The following is a 25,994-nucleotide window of genomic DNA, read 5'->3' as shown; positions in this document are numbered from 1 at the left end:
TGCGGCCACGCCTTTCCCCCGCAGAGAAGGCGCGGCGTCGGGATGGAAATCTCTGTCTTTACTGTGGCGGAAGTGGACACTTCGCTCGGTCCTGCCCTGAGAAACGCCAGCCGCAGGGAAACCGCCAACCCCAGTAGCTGATGGCCCTAGCTACCGGGGGTCCCAAACCGTACAGAATGGGCCCGCACCAATGGACTTGCAACATCTTATGGTTTCGGTACGTTTATACCCTCCAGGTGGGCCCTGGATCCTCACCCATGCTTTGGTAGATTCAGGGGCAACCCGCTCCTATATGGACGCTGCTTTTGCCGCCCATCATCAGGTGCCACTTCGGAACAAGCCAGTACCGGTCCAGGTGGAAGCGATTGACGGACGACTTCTGCGTTCAGGTGCCGTTACTCAGGAGACCCAGCCTCTGGTCCTGTGTCTCCAGCAGCACCGGGAGTTGCGAACTTTGGACATTGCCTCTATGCCCCGCTTCCCCCTGGTGCTCGGGATGGACTGGCTGGAGGCCCACAACGTTCAGATTGACTGGGTCAAACGGACCGTACACTTCCCAGACCCATGTTCCCATGCTCAATCCGGAACGCTGGCGGCCGCGCCCTCAGAGGAGGCAGCACCCACGCTCCCAGCCGTGTACCAGGACTACCAGGACGTGTTCGAGGAACGGGGGGCAGACCAGCTGCCGCCGCATCGGCCTTTTGACTGCGGCATAGACCTCCAACCCGGAGCGCCTTTACCAGTGAGTCGCTTATATTCCCTAACAGAGCCAGAGCGCGAGGCTTTGCAGGACTTCTTGCGCAAGAACCTGGAGCGTGGGTTCATTAGGCCTTCCACCTCGCCCACCGCGGCGCCGGTGCTTTTTGTTAAGAAGAAATGTGGGGAACTCCGCCCTTGCCATGATTACCGAGCCCTGAACAAAATTACCGTCCCAGACCGGTACCCCTTGCCCCTTATCTCGGAGCTGCTGGAGCGGGTGCAAGGGGCACAGGTGTTCACCAAGCTGGACCTCCGGGGGGCCTACAACTTGATTCGGATCCGAGCCGGGGATGAGTGGAAGACAGCGTTTGGGACCCGGTACGGGCAGTTCGAATATTTGGTTATGCCTTTCGGTTTGTGCAACGCGCCTGCTGTGTTTCAACGCTACATCAACCACGTGTTTCAGGACCTGTTAGACAAGTACGTGGTGGTGTATTTGGATGACATACTGATTTACTCCCGTGACCCGGCTCGCCATGAGGGACATGTCCGGACCGTGCTGCAGCGCTTGCGTGAGCACCGTTTGTACGCAAAGCTCAGCAAGTGCGAGTTCCATCAGCGGACTGTGGACTTCCTTGGTCACCGGCTCTCTCCAGATGGGGTGCAAATGGACCCGGGGAAGGTGACAGCGGTTCAAGAATGGGCGGCACCCCGGAACCGCAAGGACCTACAGCGTTTCCTGGGGTTCGCCAATTACTACCGGACCTTCATCGCTGATTATGCTCATCGCACCACCCCGTTGACCCGGCTACTGCGCCCAAAGACGCCGTTTTCCTGGGACAAGGAGGCAGAGGAGGCGTTTCAGGGGTTGAAGGCCTGTTTCCAGAGGGCACCAATCTTACAACATCCTGACCCCTCTCGACCCTTTGTGGTGGAGACCGACGCTTCCAGTACGGCTCTCGGTGCCGTCTTGTCTCAACAGATTGGTCCTGAAGCGCCACTCTTACCCTGTGCCTTCTATTCCCGCCAGCTCCTACCAGCGGAGCGTAACTATACTGTGTGGGAGCGGGAACTACTGGCCATCAAGGTAGCCTTTGAGGTCTGGCGCCACCATCTTGAGGGGGCACGACATCCGGTGGAGGTGAGAACCGACCACCGGAACCTGGAGTACCTCCAGACCACCCGCAAGCTGAACCAAAGACAGATCCGGTGGGCGTTGTTCTTTTCCCGGTTCCAGTTCCGGATCCGCTACATCCCTAGCTCTCAGAATCAGAAGGCGGATGCCCTGTCCCGGAAACCTGACGACAACGCAGACACGGTACAGCAAGCAGAACCCACCACGATCCTACCTCCGGCTGCATTCCTGGCCACCCAGGAGGCGCAGCCACTGCAGGTTCGGGTGCGGGAACAGCAGCGGGTCGACGCTTGGGCCCAGGAACGACTCCGGGAGCTGGCTGAAGGGTCCAGCCCACAGTATCCGGGGCTGGTCCTGCATCAGGGCCTTCTGCTGCACCACGGTCGTTTGTACATCCCGCCAGGGCCACTACGGCTGGAGGTTCTCCGGATGGCCCATGATGCCCCAGCAGCGGGGCACTTTGGACGGTATCGGACCACCCATCTGGTCAGTCGAGAGTTTTGGTGGCCCCGCCTGAAGGCTGACGTGGCTCGCTACGTTGCTGGTTGTGATGTCTGCCGGCGCGCCAAGGGACCTACCGGGCGACCCCCCGGCCTACTTCAGCCATTGCCAGTTCCACCGCACCCTTGGCACACGGTTTCGTTGGACTTTGTAGTGGACTTACCCTCGTCTCGTGGCTGTACCTGCCTTCTGGTTTTCGCCGACCATTTCACCAAGATGGTGCACTGCGCTCCCTGTCCATCTGTACCCACAGCCAAGGAAACTGCTCAGCTGTACCTTCAGCATGTCTTCCGCCTGCATGGCCTACCTGAGCGCGTGGTGTCCGACCGGGGCGTTCAGTTCACATCCCGGTTCTGGCAAGCACTACACCAGACCCTCGGGACGGAGGTCTGCCTCTCGTCAGCCTACCACCCACAGACCGATGGCCAGACGGAACGGGCGAACGCGGTGCTGGAGCAGTACCTCCGGTGTTACTGCAGCTACCAGCAGGATGACTGGGTCGACCACCTGGCATTGGCGGAGTTCGCCTACAATAACGCGGTGAATGCGTCCACCCAGCAGACCCCGTTCCAGGCCAGTTATGGTTATCATCCACGGCTGTTTCCAGAGGTGCTGCCGACATCCGCAGTCCCGGCGGTGACGGAGTGGCTTCAAGAGCTCCAGTCCCAGCAACAGCTTTTGGTGGAGCAACTGCACCAGGCCAAGGAAGCGTACAAGGCCCAGGCCGACCGCCACCGCCAGGTGGGGCCGGAACTTCGCGTCGGTGACCTGGTTTGGCTCTCCACTCGCCACCTCCACCCCTCTCGACCTTCGCGGAAGTTGGACGCCCGCTTCACCGGCCCGTTCCCTATCGTAGACCAAGTCTCTCCTGTGGCATTTCGTCTCCGGTTACCCGCAACCCTGAAGGTTCACCCGGTCTTCCACAGGTCCCTTTTGAGTCCGGTGGCCCCACCCGACGAGTTCCACCCGAACCGTCCCCGACCGCAGCCAGTGTTGGTTCGGGGAGAGCCTGAGTACGAGGTGGAACGCATCCTGGACTCCCGATACCGCAGGGGGAAGCTGCAGTATCTCATTGACTGGAAGGGGTACGGACCGGAGGACCGTTCCTGGGAACCAGCGGCCAACGTCCACGCACCTGCCTGCCTCCGAGAGTTCCATGCGACGTACCCCGGCAAGCCGGGTCCGGACCCTCGGTTGAGGGGGGGGCCTGGGAGGGGGGATGGTGTGATGGCCTGGGATTCCGATTCGGAGGATGAAACAGAGGAATCCCGGCCTGCACAGGAGTCCCCGCCTCCAGGGCCGGCTGAACTGGGGCCAGGCCTAGATGCTGAAGAGCCTGCACCTGTGGCAGTGCATCAGGAGCTGGTCCCAGGTGAAGCCCTTCTGGCCCCAGAGAGGCTTGACGACTCAGTGGCCACAGGTGAGCCTCCTCCAGGGCCCAGTAACCCTTCGGCCTCTCCTGATCTGCAGAGGTTTAGAGCAGAGAGGCGAAGGGAACTGGTTGCCCCCAGGAGGAGTGCTCGCCTTAAGGCCAGAGGAGGCGGGGCTCCTGGGGGCCGGGACCGCCCCTGGCCTTAGAAGAGGATAAAAGCCCAGTCAGCCCGGCCCCAGGTTGCGGGAGCAACGTCGTTGTTGGCTTCGGACCTTCCTGCGTTCTTGATCCCTGCTCGGCCTCCTGTTCCTGACTATCCGGTACTCCTGTTCCCTGCTCGGCCTCCTGTTCCCGACCATCCGGTGTTCCTGTTCCCTGCACAGCCTCCTGTTCCAGCGTTCCTGTTCTCCGCCCGGCACTCTGCCTCGGACCTTGCCCCTCTTCGTGTGGACTTTGCTACACCCAAGGTACCTTACCCCCGGGACCAGCACACCAGCAGGGCGCAGAACTGCTTCAGAGTGCAACCGCCCAGGTGCTCCCCACTTCCTCTGGCGGGGAGCATCGCTGCCACAGACACCAGCGGGCGTCACTCCCGAGGTGTCTCCGAGCCCCTGTCACCGCAACTGCCCTTCCTGAGGTCAGTCGCCGGCAGCTCCATGGTGGAAATCCGAACTGTGGCTCCTTTTCCCTCTTCCCCACACTGGAAGAAAAGATTGCTGCATGCGTGATGGATGGAGAAGGGCTTGTCTCAAGCAGCTGCCCACCTCACTTTTGACCCCCAAGCCTGTCTGTCGCAAAAACCATCTCTCTCATGTGCTATGCCTGCTGCCCGGATTCCCAGACCGTCCCCGGGCTGGATTTAGAAGGCAATTGGGCCTGATCCAGCCCATGGGCCTTAGTTTGCCGACCCATGTCTAAGATGCTATTCACTACATTAGAAGAGAGAGAGAGGACTTCCATCAGCAACTGGGTCCCAGGAGCTCCCAGAAGGGGATCCTCTTACATTCTGCAGTGCAAAACATAGCAACCATTCCCCTTAATTAGAGAATGCAAAGTGGAATTAACTGACATGGAATCACTGAAGCCTTTATGGTCTTTACTTTTGCGGTGCTTTTATGACCTCCCACAGCTCAGAATCCTGCGGGACACCAGCTCCTTCCTAGTGGCTTCTTTTTGAAAAGGCTTTTTTGTGTTCTCATTTGCAAAGTGCTTGGCTCCCTTCCATCCTGCCCTCAAAGAATTCTGCCTCTCTCATTGCAATCCCCCACCCCTATCTATATTCCTCCCTCCAGGCTAAACAACACATATTTTTCCTCCTATCTTTTTTTTTTTTTTTTTTACTTATTTAATTTGTGTTTGTAGAGCGACTCAATGGTATATTAGTATAATGTAATTACAACTTCTCTCTCTATTCTTTTTTCTTTTTAATGCTTTCAGTAACCAATAAGTGCCACATTTCTTGCTGCTCACTCATCCTAAACAGTGACAGTATTAGAGCAGGGACAGGCTGGCCAAGGTCTTCCTTTGCCAAACATAGCCATCTCTTTCAGGGTAGGGAACTGGATCCAAGATGGTTATTTCTGTTACTACTTGCAAGCCTATTTGGGTGGAATTCTACCTTGCTGTAAACCACACATGAGCTGTAAACCAGAGGACAAACATTGGATGGGATTAGCATAACATGTGAACTGGGAAATGATACAGAAGCCACAACCAAGCTAGCTTCTAAACTTTCTTCTCTTGAACTTTGAATGGGCTTTTATAAATGGCTAAACAAGCTACATGAACACAGAGAGAATGAATGAACAAAACACAGATATGTAGGAAGAGAATTGTTAAGATCATGGAATGCCCAGCAAGGCAATCAAGACAAGTAAGAAACCAATCAAGGCAAGTGGGGAAAGAACAATCAAAGGGATCATCTCAAGGGGGCTGAAGAGTAAAGTGGAAAGTTTATCACAAAGACATGGAGATGCAATTATTGTGTGCAAGATAGTGGTGCCATTTTACCTTGACATTTCTCTCTCTCCTTGTCTAAAGAAAATATCACAGGTAAAAATTTGCTTATTCTCTACATAGGAATCTGTCTTGCATGATGTCAGACTATTTGACCATCTAGCTCACTTTATCCAGCAGCACCTGTTACCAGATAATTTTGGCAGCAGATGCCAGAGATTTGCATGCAAAGAAAATGCCCTGCCGCTGAGGTGTAGTCCCTCCCTAGTGATCCTGGATTGGGCGGGACCACCCATGTGACCAATACAGGAAGCGCTATCAATGGGCTTCATTTGCCAACATCAAAAACAAGAATAAAACCTGATTGGCTACATCCTGTATGTGATCCCTGGTTGTCTGGGATCACTTGAAAAGGAACAAAACAGGCAAAAGTAATATTAACCCTTGATATTTAGAGGTAGACATCATTCGCCATCTTTTGCCCCAACATTCATTCATGAATGATATTGAAGTCACACCTGTGTCCAGAATAACATCCCTCCCTGTGGAAGTGCTTAATGATGTTTGCATTAATCTTGGAAGGTTGTATGCTATTCTGAATGAGAAGGAAGAGAGAGACATTTGCAAAGAAAAGCCAGGGGGGTGGAGGTAGAGATATGTTAAGATTTTGACCTATTGATTTGTACATTTGTACATTCATCTTCCATGTTATAACAATGAGGTAATAATACCCCATAGAAATATATAATATATAAAAGGATATAAAAGGATGTCACATGGAGGAGGGAGAAAGGTTGTTTTCTGCTGCTCCAGAGAGGCGGACACGGAGCAATGGATCCAAACTACAAGAAAGAAGATTCCACCTAAACATTAGGAAGAACTTCCTGACAGGAAGAGCTGTTCGACAGTGGGATTTGCTGCCAAGGAGTGTGGTGGAGTCTCCTTCTTTGGAGGTCTTTAAGCAGAGGCTTGACAACCATATGTCAGGAGTGCTCTGATGGTGTTTCCTGCTTGGCAGGGGGTTGGACTCGATGGCCCTTGTGGTCTCTTCCAACTCTATGATTCTATGATTCTATGAAATTATTCAATGCTTCTTTCCCTAAAGTTACTATTTCTCTCTGGGATTTTTGTTTAAGAACCTCACAAGTAAGATTCAGTTCTTATGAGAAGCCAGCAAATTTCCACCTGTGTGAAAAGGAAGAGAAGGCAGAGTTTAATGGTTTTATACTGGTTTGCCAGCAAATTTCCACCTGTGACCATTATTCTTTATTTTAGTGTGAGAGACCCTGGCTAGAAGTTTAAAATCTGATGAAGAAATAAAGGGAATAACAGTACGGTACAAAGCGTATACACTTAAGGCATTTGCAGGCATTTGTGGTAACTGTGGAAGACCCTGTGGTCCTGGAAGTGATTTCTAAATTTGGATATGTTGAAGGCTTTAAAATAAATAAAAGCAAAACAAAAGTGCTGGTGAATAATGGGACTGACCAATATAAAAAAATAATTACAATTATTAACAGGATTAATGATTGAGAGAGAAAAAATTAAATATTTAGGAGTGTGGATAACAGCTAAGAATATAAATATTTTAAAAGATAACTATATGACAGCTTGGAGAGAAATAAAGAAAAATCTGGAGGTGTGGGGAAGGATGAACTTATCATTACAATGGTACCTCGGGTTAAGTACTTAATTCGTTCTGGAGGTCCGTTCTTAACCTGAAACTGTTCTTAACCTGAGGTACCAGCTAATGGGGCCTCCCGCTGCTGCCACACAGCCAGAGCATGATTTCTGTTCTCATCCTGAAGCAAAGTTCTTAACCCGAGGTACTATTTCTGGGTTAGCGGAGTCTGTAACCTGAAGCGTCTGTAACCTGAAGCGTCTGTAACCCGAGGTACCACTGTACCAGATTTATCTGGCAGACGAAGAAGCCAAGAATAAAATATAAATTGCTGATACTCTAAAGAAAGTGATGGGTTCTCCCTGCCGGATTTAAGTATATATTATGAGGTGTCCTGCCTATGCTGGCTAAAGGAATGAATATCATTCCTGGCATGCATGTAGTAAGGAAAGTGGTTTATGAAGTATGGGGAAAATATAAAAATTTATTAGAACAAAAAACACCATGGTGGCTTTCCCCGATATCTTTAAAAAAATTAAACATGAGAAATTATTGGGCAACTTATAAAGAATTATTAATGAAAGTAGAACACAAAATTAAAGAGGTCTGAAGATATAAGAGGACTATTAACTGATTGGCTACAATATCATAAACTTAATGACATATTTAAGATGGACAAAAAGAAAGGCTTTTCTAATTAAACCTCTAATTTTGAAAAAGTGTTGTTAGAAAATAAGACTTAATTGCGTTCTAAAATGTATAAATTAATATTAGAATGGCATACAAAAGACGAACACGTCAAATCAGTTATGATACACTGGACCAGGGACTTTGGGTATAATATACAACTTGCAGCGTGGGAGAGGCTATGGAACTGGGATTTAAAGTTCACAGCATGTTATACTTTGAAAGAAAACTATATGAAAATGATGTATTAGTGGTATTTAACTCCTAGTAAATTAGCTAAAATGTACAAAACAAAATCAAGTACATGCTGGAAATGTAAAGAAAAAGAAGGCACCTTTTATCACATGTGGTGGACTTGGAAAGTAGTCAAAGAATTCTGGGAAATGAAATATAATGAACTGGGGGGAAATGTTTAAAATAACCTTTTCTTTTTTTAAAAAAAAATGAAGCTTTCTTTTTAGGGATTTTAGGTGCCGAAATACCAATGGACCAAATGAGACTATTTATGTATGGGACCGCTGCTGCCCGGATGTTACTTGCCCAGTGATGAAAAGAGGACATAGTACCTGCCAGAGAAGAATAGCAGATTAAACTGATGACTTATGCTGAGATGGCATAAATGACCGGAAGAATTAGAAACCAGGAAGACCAAAAATTTAATAAGGAATGGAGAAAATATACAACTTGCCTTAAAAATCATTATAAACAATTAAAATTATTCCTGATTGTTCAAATTACTTCCCAAAAACTTGATCCATGTTGCCTTTACAACAGCCATATACAGTATATTAGTTACAAAAATAAAAGCCAGTCCCATTATTCCAACTGCTTTTGCATTTGACCCTGATTTCCACTGGTATGTGGCACCCAAAAGCCTTCCCCTCCCCATAAACACAGCCCTTTAGCTGAAAAAAGAGAAAAAGTTCCCTGCCCCAGCTTATTGTTAAAAGCCACCCAGAGAACTTAATTGGCTGGAAGATGAAAACTACAAAACAAAGAAAAGATCCCATCATTTCCAATTGAATTGCTTCTTTGTTCCAATGTTAAGACTTCTATGTGCCATTTGGAGATTGATTGACTTATTTGTGGAATGGAAACAAGCCGTTCCCTCTTAAAGAAGAAGAAAAGTCTGAATTTTGTTTCTATTTCCAGACATGGAGGCTGCTTTCCCGTAATCGGGAAAGGTTCTGATGGAGGGAGGGGGTGCAGCTGTGGCTGAGATGTCCCCTGAAACTCCCTGAGACAATTCAGGGAGACTTGAAACCCCCTTGGTTACCGCGGATCCGGATCCTGCCGCTGCTGAAGCAAGAAGGCTCCGAAACGGGCTGGAAGAGAATGGCACTGGGTCTTCAAGCTCTCTGCCAGTGAGCCAGCTTCCATATCTGCCATGGCAGGTGCGGATTCCCTTCTCAGTTTGGCTAACTGGAACTAAGTTAAAGATGTGAAGAAGATGTGGAGAACAAGCTGCTGACATATTTGGCTGCTGGAACCAAGGTTGGTGATGAAGTTGATTCCTGCCGTAGAGAATTGGAAGAGGGTAGCTCTCTATATTTTTAAGGTTCCTTGTTTTTGTGGTTACCCTCCGGCCTTAATGGAATAAATGCTTACAAAAGAGGACCCTAGAGTTTAAACTAACCTTAGCTTGATATACCTGGCTGTATTTAAGTAAAAGAGAATAAATACAGAATGAGTTATGAGGAAATTGTGTGTGCAAAGCTTGTGAAGTGAAGGAGGAGGGGAAGAGATTTATATTTTTTCTTCTTTGTGTCAAGGGATGATTACACACACCCCTCCAGAATGAAGACATAATTAAGTTTGGAATATTGGAACTGACTGCAATAAATTTGGAATTGTGTTGGAAAGGGGTATGTGAAAAGGACACTGTCTGTGTGTTTATGTGCTGTGTTGTGCGGGTCGGAGGGTGGGCACACACACTCACTATCAAGAGATATTATCCACTCTCACCCAGACTATGGAGAGAAAAAAGGAAAAGGAGAAATTGGAAATAAAGACCACAGGTTTGAGTTGTTGGAGATGATTGCTTTTTCAAAAGCAAGAGAGACTTAGAACTATGTTTGGAAATATAGCTGATTGTGAAACTGGCGAAGCAATGGTGGAGGGGAGGGGATCTTGCTAGTATTTTAAAGTTTTAAAGGAATAATGGTCTTCCTCCGCAATGGTCTTTGTGGACCAGTTTCTACGGTGATGTGTGTAGGGCTGTATAAAGAGAGCCCTTCTTGCTTAGAGTTAATACCAGATGGCTGTCCTTGAGAAATAATCTTACAACAGATAATAGAATGCAAACGCTGTGGAGACAACATGAATTGCAAAACATGGAACTGAAGAGGAAATGGGCACTGGTTGTGAGGAGTGTAGACTGGAAAAGTGAAGATGGGCAACTACTGAAAGGTGAAGGATGGAGGAGAAAATAGACACAGATGGCAGCACACCCAAGAAGAAAAGAAAGAAAAACTAATATAAAATTATAAGCAATGATTTAAAGTGGATAGGCAACAGGATGTATAATATCTTTTGTTCTTTAAGGGAATATGTTATTGTTATGCAAATATACATGCAGGAATTGATAAATCGACAGATGATGTATAATGGGGAAGGGAAAAAATAAAAATTTTAAAAAATGTAAATCAAATATAAGGAATGAAATGGGAATTAGAAATAAATATCAAGCAGCTGGGGAAAAGTTGGGAAGCATCTAGGACAAAGAGCAGGAAGTCATTTTTTGGAAAAAAATGTATTAAATATAATGCAATTTGGTATTGATTTGTTAAAAATTTGCAAAACTAATAAATATTATTTGACAAAAGAAATAATAAAAGTCCCAGGGCAATATAAAAAGTAAAGAAAAATACAATAAAATGGCATAATTCAAAATAAATTTAACAGCCCTCTAAAAGATAATTAAGGTAAAGGTAAAGGGACCCCTGACCATTAGGTCCAGTCGTGACCGACTCTGGGGTTGCGGCGCTCATCTCACTTTATTGGCCGAGGGAGCCGGCGTACAGCTTCCGGGTCATGTGGCCAGCATGACTAAGCCACTTCTGGCAAACCAAAGCAGCGCACGGAAATGCCATTTACCTTCCCGCCGGAGCGGTACCTATTTATCTACTTGCAATTTGATGTGCTTTCAAACTGCTAGGTGGGCAGGAGCAGGGACCGAGCAACGGGAGCTCACCCTGTTGTGGGGATTCGAACCTCCGACGTTCTGATCGGCAAGTCCTAGGCTCTGTGGTTTAACCCACAGTGCCACCCACGTCCCAAAACATAATTGGTGCTACTTAAGTACCTGGGAAAGTAAAAAGAATCTCTTAGCCTGGTGCCAAAATGATGGCAAGGTTGCTGCCAAATCGACCTCTCTGGCAAAAGCATCTGATCAGCACCAGCTTAGGGTGGTAGGGTAGTTCTCTCACACAGGGCACCAAGCCGAGGAAGTACAAAACTGAGAAGTTCCATGATTGAGAAGGTTCATTTGGGGGGAACCAAATTTTGGGCTCACTCGGGAGCCATGCTATCGAGGATTACCAAACTTTGCCCTGATCTGATAATTGAAAAAATGATATAGAGAAGACCCATTCTCTCCTCATCACGCTCCAGACCTCCACCAGTGTGGTAGTACGTGGGGAAGGGTTTCAGGGTTCATGCAGGGTTCCTGGAGGAAATAGTCCCTAGATGTATAAGGCTTTAAAAGTCAAAAACAGCTGAGAAAGAAATGGGTAGTCAGTGAACCTTATAAAGTAAGTTCCCTTAGGCAAAGGCTTTGGGACATTTCACATAGCGACCTGCGATCTTGATCCCATGTAATTTGTGGCCCGGTAGCAGCAGGAATCCAATACGGGTACGATTTTCAGATACCCTCATATCTTAGGAACCTGTCTGTACCAACCTATTGGCATTTATTTACCAAAGCCAGACTAAATGTATTTCCATCAGAAGTGCTAAATGGTAGACTGAGAGGCATCCCTTATCAGAATAGGCTTTGTTTATGTTCTTAGGACATTGATTGCATGAAGCATATTTTACTGCATTGTGGGCAGTATGAGCAAGCAAGAGACCAACTGATCAAATCCTTACTGGCAAATCTGCCGGGAAAATTTGAAGCCTCCCATATTAAATATCTTTTGGATGACTGGTCTAATGATATTACACAGGCCGTGGCAAAGTTTCTCTTGGAAGTTAAAAGAAACAAGGATCATCATGCTTGAAACAAAACAAAACAAACGCCTTGGTTCCTCCCTCTTTTGTGGTTGGCTGTCTTAACTGTATTTTGTTCTGAAATTGTTGGATGGGTCTTTGGATTGCAATAAAGATTTTATTTATTATTTATTATAAAGTAAGTTGAGTTCATTACAGAAATAGTGGGATATAATATTATTATATTATATTAATTATTGCACTACATTATAAGCATATCACTGGATAGTTTAAAAACAAACAAACCTCAAAGCAGTTTACAAAAAATAAAACAGTAAAATCAATAAGAATTTACAACCCTACTTTAAAACTTACAAACATTAAAATACTAAAACAGATTAAAATTATTTCAACTTCCTGCCCCCATCATTGCATTTAGCAGCTTGCCAGTTGGCCACAGGTCGGAAGCAATTCAATACAGGCAGATGAGCTTTGGAAGAAGGATAGATTGTTCAACCCCTTCCCTAACAGCCTATTTCACTTTCATGTTGGCTACTTTCCTTACTCCTCGGCAGCACTGGATCATATTGGACTGCTTGATCCCTGCTAAGAAGAGGATAGCTTGTGTTTCCCATGCAAATGCAGAAAGATAGTGCTGAGACCACACTCTTTGTGGTGCTTAAATGTAGGGTTGCCATATTTTGAAGAGCAAAAAGAGGATGCAGAGCCCCCTTGCCTCCCACAGCGCAAGCGCATTGGGGGGGGGGGACACACTCCATACCCTCAAACAACAACAATAATTATTTTATTATTTATACCCCACCCATCTGAATGGGTTGCCCCAGCCACTCTGGGCAGCTTCCAACATTTATAAAAACATAATAAAACATTAAACATTAAAAAACTTCCCTATACAAGGCTGCCTTCAGATGTCTTCTAAAGGCATAATGGCAAAAATAAATGGTCCAAGCTGTATGGTGATCAAAGGAAAGGAGCTAAGCTTTTAGGGGGGAAATGGGGTGCCAATTTCTTCAGCTATCTCCTCTACTCTTGTGCTCAACAAGTAAAAACATATTCAAGTACTAACACCTTGAACTTGGCCTGGTAGCAAATTGGCAAACACTGCAGACCTCAGAGCACAGGTGCGGACAAGACCTCACTCCCATCAGCATTCATGCTGCAGCATTCTGCACAAATTGCAGCTTCCAGATCAAGTGCATGGGAAGCCATGAATAGCTTGCCATGAAATACTATCCTCTTAGCAGGCAAGTAAATGGTTTCCCCAGCCAGCCACATTTTGTAGTTCAATTTGCACGGCTTGCAATATGGAATACAACATGAACGCAGAAATCCAAAACAATTTTCTGAAAAGGCAACACAAAAGCTGACTCTCACAATTAAGACAGGCAGCGACAGGCAACCAACAGGAGCAAGAAAACATCCATTAAATGCACAACAGGGGCAGGAAAACATCCATTAAAACAGTTTTAAGCTGGCACTGAAAAGGCAAATGAAGCTGTGCCAAACCGACATTTGTGGGGGAGGGTGCTGAGGGCTGGTCTAAGATATTTCGCTGCCTGAGACGAAACAGGAAATTATATTTCCCTCCCCACTCAATCTTCACAGTCCTCACCCAAAGGTTCATGGTAGGAATGGGCAAACCTTTAAATCTCTCATTTTTTCCAATCTTAAATTCTGTTGCCCCCTTTCCCACATTGGTTTGCAGTAAATGAATAACAATAAAAAAGCCTCATAAAAGCTGATGAGCATTTTAGTGAATTTCTCCTAATAATACACTGCTTAACGAAGCAGCTTTTCCTAATATAATGCATTTTTGCATATTATTTTCACAAATATAGGCATCTTTTTTTCATTCACACTATTACCCTCATATATGCATTCTTGTACACATTAATTTGCTGGAGCACAATTTGGGAAAGTGCAAGTTTCAACAGATTTGCTGCGTTTCAGTCTGCATATTGCTTTGGAAAGTGCAGATTCCAGGGGGTTGCTTGAAACACAAACTGAATCGAATTTCCCATCCCTAGCGCACAGTATCTGAGACAAGTGCCTTCCCTGGGAGTAAACCACAACAATAATCAATTAAACAACTGACAGTTTGCTGTTGTTGCACACAGGGCTGGCCTTATTGTTAAGAGTAAGATGGCTGCTAGCGTGGAGAAGTGGTTAAGTCATTGGGGCCTGGGGAACAGGGGTTCAAATCTCCAGTCAGCCATGAAGCTTTCTGGGTGACTTTGGTGGCCTAGACACCATCTCTCATCCTGAATTACTTCATGGCATGGAGAGGGAGAGAGCCATGTATGCTCCCTTGAGCACCTGGGAGCAAAGGTGGAATATAAAAACAAAGATGTAAAAGCAAATAAATACAGATGTTTAGGGGGTAGCAGTTCACACTGTGCCTTCCACCCTCAGGACACTACCCCATCCCCAGTGTTGAAGAAAGATTCAATTGCCCAGCTTCTGTACATAGGATTGTGAGAGTGGCACCATCTTGTCTTTTTCCTCAGGCAACAAAATGTCTGGAGCAATTCCTGTTTTCAGGCAATGCCTGAATTCAGCTGCCTGAGGCAACTGCTTCATTCTGCCTAATGTGGTAGTAGCCACCAGCTCACATGATTTTAAAAGAGGGTTAGAAACATTCCAGGAGAACAAGGGTATTGATGACTACTGCCCATGGCAGCTATGCTACACTTTCACTTTCTGCAGCGACATTAGTTGCTAGGAATTGCAGGTGAAGAAACTGTTGTGCTCAAGTCGTGTTTGTGGGCTTCCCATGAACATCCTGTTTGATCACAGAGTGCTCCTCTATGTCAGCACTTATGGTATGCCAAAGGTGAGGTAAAATAGAACACTTCTCTCCAGTCTGGTATACCCACCTTAAGATACATGATGCATGCTTAGCACATTGCATTATGGGAACCAAGTGAGAAAATGCTCATAACCTCCATCCAAACATGTAAAAGGCATTATCAGAGTTCAAAGCCACATTTCAACAGGGTCCAGTGATGGGTGTGGCTGGGGAGAGTTCTGAGGGCCAGAAAGAAAGGCCTGGAGGGCCATATTGCATCCCCTGCCAGGGCCAGAATTTTCTCACCCCTCTTTTAGCATGCCCCCCCAGCTGCTATTTTTTAGAAGAGTACAGGGAGAAGATAATTTAACTCAGTTTAGTGGAAATAACAGGTGGGGGGTGGGGGTTTCATCAGCACCCTCAACCCTAACTCTTCCTCATCCTGATTTGAACATTGTATTTAATAGTGACAAAGAGGATTTGCTTTTTTCAATTAAAAGAGAGAGAGAGAGAGATTAGAGGCAGGCGATTGTGACCTTATGTGAGAGGGAAAATAAATAAATAAACAGAGATCCAGGGAAACCTACAGTTCTCCACTCTCAATTTATTTACTTTCCTCCGCTTGTGCACCCAGAGGGTTTGCCTCACTTACCAGGCTTTGGGGAGGGAGTGAAGGGCTCTGATAGTACCTCGAAACCCTCACACCACACCACTTTCAGGAGCCGTCTTTCCAAAGCCCAGTAAGCAAGGTGCCAGGCTTTGAGAAGCAGGCACAAGGGCTCTTGGCCAGAGCCATATCAATGCCTTCCCAAAGCTGGGTAATTAAGGTGATAGGCTTGGAGAAGGATGCTCTGGGATGCAACTGAGGTGCCAGGCTTTGGGAAGAAGGCACAGGGCTCTGAGGCAGTGGGCTTTGGGAAGGAGGAATGCTTCACTGCCAGCAGTGCCATCTTTAGGGTGGTGAAAGGATTTATTGTGAAAATAAGAAATATTTTGGGGGTAAGGAGGTGCCAGGTTGAGGCAGTGGGCTTTGGGAAGGAGACTCCAGGGTTTTGAGGTGCCAGATTTCATTGCACAGTGGAGTCTATAGGATGGTGAATTTTTTTGTCCTTGATTAGGGTGCCGTATTACCGAAGTTCACCCCTGCTGCCAGAGCCATCTCATTGCCTTCCCTCAGCCCATTAACTGAGGTCCTGGGATTTTGAAGTAGGTGTCAGGCTTTGTGAAAGAGGTGCAAGAGCTAGGTAACTGAGGCACCACATTTTGGCAAGGAGGTGTGTGAGCTTTGAGGTGCCAGGCTCGCTGTGGACTTTGGGGTGGTGCAAGGAATTATTGAGAAAATAAGAAACATTTTGGGAGGGCACCAGATATTATCTTGAGGCGCTGGGCTTTGGGCAGGAGCTGCAAGGGCTCTGAAGCCTGCTTCGGGAAGGAGGGCTCTGGGGCACCAGGCTTGGGGAAAGAGGCAAGAGGGCTCTGGGACAGTGCCAGAGCCATTTCACTCTTCCCAGAGTAGGGTAATAGAGACACGGGGCTTTGGGAAGGAGGTTCAGGGGTTCTGGAATGGAAATGAGGATCTGAGTTTTGCGAAGGAGGTGGTGGGGCTTTGGGGTGCCAGGCTTTGCAGCTGACAGCGTGTCTTTAGGGCAGAGCAAGGAATTACTGTGAAAATAAAAAATATTGGGAGGGAGGCTCAAGAGCCAGATAACTGAGGTGCTAGGCTTCAGAAATGCGGCACAGCAGCTTTGAGGTGCTGCACATCATTACCAAAAGCCTAATCTTTAGGAGATTATTTTTGTCCTCAACCAGGGTACCATATTGCCAAAGTCTGTATCTGCTGCTGGAGCCACCTCACTGGTTCCTAAAGCCTAGTATCTGAGGCACTGTCCTTTGGGAAGGAGAGACAAGGGCTCTAGGACATGCCACACTTTCAGAAGGAAGGGGGAGGGTTCCAAGGTGCAGGGTTTGGGGAAGGAGGCAGGAGGCAGGAGGGTTCTGGGATGTTGCCAGAGCCCTATTACTGCCTTCCCATAACTTGATGCCTGAGGTGCTAGGCTTTGGGGAGTAATTGAGAGTGCTTTGGGATACTTTCAGGGCCATCTTGGCTGTAGATCACTATAGACAGCACTGTATTTATGGTGGAGGGTGGGCACAAGGGCCGGGTAAATGTGACAGGCACTGTGAACAAGGCACAAGAGCTCTCTCACTGCCTTCCCAAACCCTTTGGGAAGGAGGGCCTGGCATATGGGAAGAAGGCACAAGGGCTATGGGACACTGCTGGAACCTCCATACCTTCCCAAGCTTGGCACCTCAGTTGGGCAGTTTTGGGGAGGAACAAGCTTCACACAGACCATCAGTAAGTCTATACTACCACACAAATGAAGCTTCCTCTTCTGTTCTTTTTTTAAAAAGTCCTTGTTCACACAATGTCTAGTTTGCTTATGGAATTCACTGCTACAAGATGTGGTTTCAGCTGCAAACTTAGACTTGATTAAAAGGGGGAGTCTTGGGCAAATCAATGGAGGATAAGGTCTACTGAAGGCTATCCCTCTGAAGGCTAAGTGGAACCTTCAGCTTCAGAAGCAGCCTACCTCAAAACATCTGCTACTGCAGGAAAAACAGTTGGAGGAAGTGGTTTCCCCCACATGCCCTGCCTGTTAGTTTTTAATTCTTCCTGAAGGCAACTAATTGGCTGGTGTGGGGAACAGAGTGCTGGACTAGTTGGACCATTGATTTGATACAACAGGGTTATGGTTAGTAAAAGTGGTTAGGTAAGGTTGCCAAAGTGAAAATCTGGGCATAAAAGTTATTGAGCTTTTTGGGGGAGAGGGGACAAAATTGTTGGGCTTTTCTTTGGGAATCCTAAAGAAAATATATGGCAATCCTAGTTTATCCAAGGGTGCATTAGCCATTACCAGTCTCTCTGTCTGTCTGTCTCTGTCTGTCTCCCTCCCTCCCTCTCTCTCTCTCTCTCTCTGTGTGTGTGTTCGGCAGATCTAAACCAAATAGGAATTTAAATTGCTCTGGTATACAGCTGGCATCCGCAAATCTATAGGCGGGCCCCAGAAATGGTGTCAGAGCTCCCCCTTCTGGGAGACACAGTGTCTTCATGGGATGAGTTTTTCTACAGACAAGGAGAACAGACAAGGGTGATTTGATTGTGTTGCCTGAAAGGTGCTTAAATATACCTGCATTTCATCAAAGGTTCCCATGTATAAAACCACATGTTTGAAACATGTTCATGCCCTTCCCCTGACAACCTTAACATATCAAGATTCTAATGTTCTTTTATTTGTTGTTTCTGCATCCTCTCTCTTCTTCCAATTTACCCCCTTTCTCCATCCTTGTCCTCGCTTTACCAAGACATTTTAAGATTATTCTGTCATCCCCTGATATTTCCCTCCCACTACACAAACAACCCCTCTTGCTTTGCATCGTGACATACCTAAACAACCCACACTGAGTCTGACAGCAGAACAGATTTTGAGATACATGTTAAAAGGCGACATTCAGACGTGAGTCTCCCACACACACACACTCACTCACTCTCTCTCTCTCTCACACACACACACATAACACACTATTTCACAGGCAGAGATGGTTCCCTAATTCAGCTTAATTTTTATGACAGTTTTCCCACCTTCCCAGCTCACCCCCTAATGTTAATCCTAAACACCTGCAAATGTGCTTATAAAAAAAAGAGAGAGAACCCGACTTTGTATTAGCTGATGCCACAAATATTTCCAAGTTCTTAAATGTGGAATTGTTGGGGAAGGAAGGGGGTAGGATATACAGTGGGACCCCAGGGGCAGGGGAGTCAAAGCAAAGGCCATTCTCAGCAGTCCTCTCTTGGGGAACCAGCTTTTTCTCCCTGCAGCAATCACTGCAAAATAAGACATTTCATCAGGGCAGTTGTCTGGCCCTATTAAATGCTGCCTTGAGGGGATTATACAGTCTCTTAACTAGGCCCTGGAAAGAGAAGTGGGATAAACTTGGGAGCATTTTAATTTAGTACAATTGTCTTGCTGCCAGTGAGGGTTGAGCTATGCAAGCAAGGAAGTGTTGGTTCTGATCTCACTAGGGAGACTTGGGCATTTTCCGGGGAATGTGCATCATCCGTATTGCAAACCCATCCATGGAGCCACTCGTACGCACCATCCCCTTATATCCCCCACTGGTTCCCTTCTATAAGCAGTGGTATCAACACCCACAAATGCACATGCTCAATGTTCACCCACCATTGTTGCCTTTACTCCCAGATGCTGCCCTAGAAAAAAAGCATTGCCTTTTTTCATAGCCCCAAACACATGAACATGAATGCATTAGAACTGATCTTCTTGCAAACCTCCATCACCCTCACAGATGCACTCACATTGCAGCCTCTTACTCATACACACATGTTCTCACAGCAATAGCCCTCCTTCAACCCACACCCCTTCATGCAGATGCCTCAATACTTCTGGACATGCATCCTACCCTATTTCTGGAACCAGTTAAAATGAAGGCACAATCCCATGTGTCTTGTGAGCATGGAGCACACTGGCAGACAGCCATGCTCTGTTGCACACATTTTCAAAAGTGCAAACACAGCTGACTCACAGGCTTCCTCACACACTCCAACACTCACTTGCTAGGCTCACAGGACCATACACAAGATCCTTTCTTGTCCACCACCCTTACAACACTCCAACGTTACATATCCCAATCCTGTGTATCCCAGCTTACCCGAGAGATAAGCACCCTTCCCTCTTTTGCAGGATCCTGTTTTCTTGCCTTTTTTTTTTTCCAAAATGAAGGAACTGCAGAGTCCTGGGGACATGAAAAGTGCAGTAAAAGGAAGATGAGGGAAAATGTGTGCAAAGCATTTTCTGCTGAGTGATTAAGGAGCTCTAGTGATGGATAACCCCCCCACCCCACCCCTATCAATGGCTGGAGGAAAACACGGACAGTGCATCCTGCTACTAGTAAAGGATGCGAGAGGTGAAAGCATATCTATTCACTTCTTAAGATTTGATCTGTACAGACAAGAGGGGCAGAGCTTGCCACAAAGTCCCTGGCAATGATGTCTGTGTATGTGGATGAATGACTGTGCACATCAGTTCAGGGCTGAGAGTAAGGGATACCCAATCAGGAGAGGGAGAATGTCACACCCTCCCAAAGAATTGTGTGTATGTGTCTGCTGCATGTGTTCTTGTTTGCATGTGTGGTGTGGTGGGAAGCGAAGACAGATCTCTCTTGTTTGGCCATTGTTATTTGTATGTGCAACCACACAGTGTGGAAGTTTTGGGTGTGCAAGAGATGAGAAGGGGAACCTGCGTGCGACTGAGTGCAGAATGAAGCCTAAGGGTGCATGCAAGTTGTGTGCAACTGGGGCTGTCTGTGCATGGAAGGAAACTGGGTGGGGATACATGCCATGCTTTTTTTCCCTTTAAAAAACCACGTTTAGGGATACTATCATTTTCACCCAAGAAAATCACCATTTTATAGTTCAAATTGGGGGAAATAAATACAGTAAATGGACAAAAGTACAAAGATTCAAAAAATGTTTAGGGGTATGTGTACCCCTGCGTCCCCACAGGAAAAAAGCACTAGATACATGTGCATCAGAATAAAATAGGTATTTTATGGGAGAGGAGAGCAGAGGAAAGGAGATCAGAGGAGAGCTTTCTTTGGACAGTTTATGGAAATGGAAGGGGGACATGGTGAAACTTTGTGTGGAAGCAACCATAATGCAAAGTAATAAAGTCTGTGTGGCTCTCTCTCCCTCTCTCTCTCTCTCTCTCTCTCTGTGTGTGTGTGTGTGTGTGCACATGCACGTTTGAAATACAGAGAGAAGCTGTCTGCAATACCTTAGCATGCTTGTGAATAGCAGGCGAAATCTACGTGACCAAGTGGCATGTGTATTTGTGTGCATATAAAAGAAAAGGTGTTGATGGCAAAGTGTGCGTATGTAATACAAATGTGTGTGTGTGTGTGTGTGCCCATGCATGCCAGAGTAGGCCACCAGTGGTGTGTGCCTGTGCAAGTCAGAGACACTAGCTATGCGTTATGAAAGGGATACAAGCACCAATTCATGCGTTGTGTGAGACCAAAAGAAGACGACCTCTGTGAATAAATGTACTGCCTCGTGGGGGGGGGGGCACGCACACACACACACACACTCATTAGTATCAGTCCATGCATGTGTTCATGTGTATAAAAGATAGTCCTGTGAGAGAGAGGGAAGCAGGCATGGTAAATTGGTGTATAGGACCATCAACAGTGGGAAGGATGCTTGAATCTACCCAGAAATAGCTCTCACTCCCTCCAGAGTTCTTGCTAATCTCTTCTTCCTTTGCACCATCAGCCTACCTCTCTGTAACTCTTCTCAGACCAGCTTAACTCCTATTAAGAAAAGATTTCTCTCCTCTGGGTGGGACACGCTCCATCCCCCATCGTTTCCCCTACAGCTGTGATTTGGGGGTAGCGAATCTTTATCCTGGAGTGGTTTGTCAATAGCCTTCTCATTATACTATGGCTTATGCATCAGAAGTAGCACTGAGCCTCTCTCCACAGAGAGACAGAGAGAGAGAGAGAGAGGTGTGTGTGTGTGTGTGTGTGTACATACTTCACCGCACCACCACCACCACGACGGACCACCTTCCCATTAAACCCCTGAATATATATTCTATGACCCTCCAGAGAATGGAGGAATGGCACAGTCTCCATCCATGCTGCATAAATTATTTAAAAGGCTGGAAAAGCTGAAGTTTAGCTTTCAGCTTGCTTCCACTTCCTAAGGTGCCCCCTCCCATCTTGGAGCGCTCCCCTTAGAGACTCCTTTCCCATACATGCATGGCACCCTGCTGTTCCAATGGATAGAGAAATAGATAAGAAGAGACCCACTGAATCAGACCCCAACATCCAGCTAGCCCAGCATTCTGCTTCCCACCGTGAACAGCTACACAGACGGACCATTCTCCCCACATCTAATTTTAACACAATTACTACCTAGTCTCCCCACATACCAGTGGGGCAGGGTGAGGAAGTAACCCCCCCCCATAGCCTGGAATTCAAAGCTTGGATTGTCACTCTGCAAACCAAACACAGCAGTCTATTAAGCAAAGAGGACATTGTCTCCTTGGGGACTCCCCCCCCCCTCCAGGACTCTATTAGACTCTGTCCTGATCAATATATCTTGGCATAGATATCACGGGGGGGGGGGGGGGATGGCGGCTGGGCTGCGGTGGGGGCGCCGAGATTTTGCAAGCCCTCTCTTTCCATGCAGTTTGATGAGATGCTACTTCAGCCTGAGCATAATGTGTGATTGCACTGCATGAAACAGCTGTACGTGTACACACACACACACACACACACACACACACGTCCACGTCCACCAAACACGGACACTAGCCTTTCCCTCCTTGCCGGGAAGTTTCCTTCAAAAATTATGACCCGAGATCATGACAAATCATGACAGCCCAGCAGAAACGATTCTACAAGGGTGTGTGTAGAGGCTGAAAGAGTTTTACACTTATACACACGGACACACGACAGATCTCGTCTGGGAATTGCACTACATACAGCCTGTGAGCGATTAGGCACCTGAACACACACGTACAGGTCTTGTCTGTGTTGCGTTGCGGTCCGGCACACGCAAGCCCAGAGTTTCTGAGCGATTTTGTACATCCACCGTTTAACCCTTTGCTTACTAAGTAGGGGGATACGAAACTGCAAAGCGACGTGTATGGGAACTGAATCCCTCAGATTTTGGCTGAGTGAAGGAGGCAAAATGAAATCCGGGGAAAGATTGGAGCGATGGAAGGATTTATTTATTTTTTGGCGGGGTGGGGGGGAGGCAGCGCTGTTAAGGAGTGTGAGAGGGAATTCGGAAGAGAAGTCTGCCAGCCATAGAAGAAGAGCGCTGCCGCTGGATCAGACCATTTTAGTCCCACAGTGACTACCAAGATAGAGAGGCTAGATAACGAGGAATGCCTACGGGAGTTCTAGAGGGCGGCCCCACGAGAACGAGCTGGCCGATGTTGCGGCTGTCTGTGTGGCTGTCTGGCTGAGCAGAGTCAAAATAATAATAGTAAAATGCCTTTTTCCCTTACCGGATGTTAGTGCCCCTCTCTGGCGGAGATCTGGTTTCTCATTCGGCTCGGCAGGAACTTGTGGTGCGAGCCCTTCTGGATCCTGAGCGCATAGTGGGCGATTCTCCGCTGATGCTGCAGGCGTAGGAAGACTGGGGCTTTAGCAGTCCTTTTCATGCTCAGACAGAGAATCCCTCTCCTCGCCCCGGATCCCAGGCATTAAAAGGCAGAGATGCAAAAAGGAGGAGGTGTGGGGAATAGATGAAAAAGAAAATCCGGATGTTATTCCTTCCCTCTCTCCCCCACCTTCTTTTACCTATCCTTCTCCAGTCCTCTTTCCTTCTGTTCTTTCTGTATGATTATTATTATCCTTAATCCCCTCCCTGCCTTCCTCTGATGGATCAGTTTGCAGCCACCGGGGGCGAAACGAAGGCGCAAAAAGCAGCACAGAGAGAGAAGGTGGGAGGGAGGAAAAGAGGGAGGGAGGTGACCGAAATGAGCAAAGGCTGGAGGAAAAGGCGGGGCCTCGTTGCCGTCAGGGGCGGAGCTCTCGGCCCAGCTGAAGAAAATGAATGGGTAGAGGGAGGGAGGAGGGCGGGGCCGAGAGCCTGGAAGGGGGCTGGTCCTAAGAAGTCTCTCACTCCCTCTATCATTGGGACGTGGGAGCGGGGGCTGCGTTTTGAAACAGGGATGTGGGGGAGAGCATAAAAAGAAGACAGGGGTGCTGGCCTGTGAGATATAGGGGGACCCACCCCTTGAGATGTGGCATGGGGCGGGGGGGGGGGAGAGAGAGGTGTGCGCTTTTGAGAAAGAAGGGGAGGTTTAGAGCCTATTGAGGAGTGGGCTTCAAGAGTCGCTGGTGTGTCCGTGGACACGAATCGTTGGATTAGATTTGGGCGGGCGAAGGCGAAGCGACTAATTAGAGAAACCCGCTGGATATAGTAAGCACCACAGGAAACTGAGTGGGGGGGTCATCTGTTTCTCTCTCTTCGTTTTCCGTTGTGTTTCTGTAGTTCCCATTTCTATGCAGTTTGGCTTTCTGGTCTATTCTTTCTCTCTCGCTCCTCTCAGCTTGTCTGCCTCTTGCCCCTGTTCCATTCCCTATCTCTGTCTTACTGGGTCCTCTTTCTCCCTCCCTTTGTGTACAGTCTTTGTCTCCCTCCCCTAAAGTCCAACCACCCTGTTCTCTGCTCATAAATTCCCTCCAACAAGCCATCCATCCAGATCTCTCTCTCTCTCTCTCTCTCTCTCTCTCTCTCTCTCTCACACACACACACACACACACACACGTCCTAGCTATCTCCAAGCAGCCTGACCATCTACTGGGTTCTCTTCCTATCAGCCTCTGTGAGGATTCTTCTACCTCCCTTGTTGCAGCCTTCTTTAAGGAGAAGGGCCATAGCTCAGTGGGATGGCATCTGCTTTGCATGCAGAAGGTCCCAAGTTCACTCCCTGGCATCTGTAGTTAGGGCTGGGAAAGACTGTGCCTGAAACCCCCAGAGAGGACGTAAGAAAAGCCTGCTGGATTGAGCCAATGGCCCGTCTAGTCCAGCATCCTGTTTTCACCATGGCCAACCAGATGACCATGAGAAGCCCATGAGCAGAAGCTGAGCACAACAGCACTCTTTCCTCCTGTGGTTTCATAGCCATCAGGTTTAGTAGCCATTGAAAGCTGCTGCCAGTCACTGTTGGCTGGGTGGTTCAATTAGACAGCTAGGTATAAGTCAGCTTTCTGTGTTCCTTTGTTCCTTCAGGGATGACACTTTCCTCATTGAGGCTCTGTTTGACTCAGGAAGGGAGGTGCAAAGTGTTATGTTTTCTGCATGATCTTCCACAACTATGATGAGGGAGGTTAGTTAAAGGCATATACAATGGCAGAAAAGGAAATGTGAGTGACTGAGAATAAAAAGAATAGAATAATTGAGCTGGAGCTGGCCCTGTAAGGCTATCAACCTTCTGCATAATGAAGGAAACCCAGGGCAAGAGCTTCACCATACAAGTGGCTACTTAACTCCAGTGACAGAGAGCCCACAATTTCTCTAGGTGCTTGGTTCCCGTGTTGAAATGTCTTAACCACCAAGAAGCATTCATTTTACTGCCAAATAACCCTATAAATAGGGTTATCGGGTTGAAACAAAAGTGGGGGTTGGAAAACATAAAACTAGACAAGACAAGCACATATAATTATAGTACAGCAGTAAAAGGTATGAAAGTAACAGAAATACAACCAAATCTACCTACTTACAATTTAAGTTCATTAGCAGGAATTCGGCCACAGACTCACTAGGTGGCTTTAAGCCAGCCACTCTTTTTCAGTCTCAGTTTTCCCATCTGCAATATGGAGAGCTAATAATACTGACTTGCCTTAGAGATGTGTAAGGATTCCAACTAGACAAATGAATGTGAAGCACTGTCATTACCCAGAACACGTCCTCCTTCTCCTCCTTCTGGAATCAGGATGTTCCATTTCTGGAAGCAGACAAAATGCTAGGGAAGGGTAGGGTGGAGGTGTGGTGGGGTTTACTTATATAAATGATCCCTGAAAGGGCCATGTAGGAGTTGTGATTAAGAATATAAAACAGGCCCTGCTGGACTGAACCAAAGGCCTACACACCATTCTGTCTCCTACAGTGGCTAGCAAGATGCCTCTTGGAAGACCACAAACAGAGCATGAGCACAACAGTACTCTCCCACTGTTGTTCCTCATCAACTAGTATTCAGAAGCATTCTGCCCACGATTTTGCAAGATTGATATCATGAGTGTGTAATCAACTTGTTGAAGCTAAGCAGATCTGGGTCTGATCATTGGTTGGATGGGTGACTTCTGGGAACTGGATGATCATTGCCTTGGGTTCCATGATGGAACAATGGTGCATTATACATGCAAGCTCTTTTTGTTTCAGAAAGAAGCCCCATGTTTCCAGGAATTGAGGCATAACTCAAATAGTTTTTGCACAAAAGAGGTCACCTAGCCCAGCCTCCTACTTAAGTGC

General features: G+C 47.1%; 1 protein-coding gene across 2 annotated transcripts in view; it reads right to left on the bottom strand.

The window, feature by feature from the left end:
- BRINP1 (BMP/retinoic acid inducible neural specific 1) overlaps positions 1-23,487 on the bottom strand; it is a 113,201-nt gene extending 89,714 nt beyond the window's left edge. Inside the window, exon 1 of one of the 2 annotated variants that reach the window (XM_083422984.1) lies at positions 23,023-23,487. The gene's annotated coding sequence lies outside the window, so the exon portion shown is untranslated. Of the gene's footprint in view, positions 1-19,654; positions 19,739-23,022 lie in introns of those variants that run through there. The other variant, XM_083422985.1, reaches the window with a different exon arrangement.
- Positions 23,488-25,994: the final 2,507 nt, after the last annotated feature.

The sequence above is a fragment of the Podarcis tiliguerta genome (genome assembly GCF_965153285.1).
Source record: "Podarcis tiliguerta genome assembly, chromosome: Z".
NCBI lineage: Eukaryota > Metazoa > Chordata > Lepidosauria > Squamata > Lacertidae > Podarcis > Podarcis tiliguerta.
Note: the sequence above shows the minus strand (reverse complement) of the source record. Positions and strands in the feature narration are given on the sequence as shown.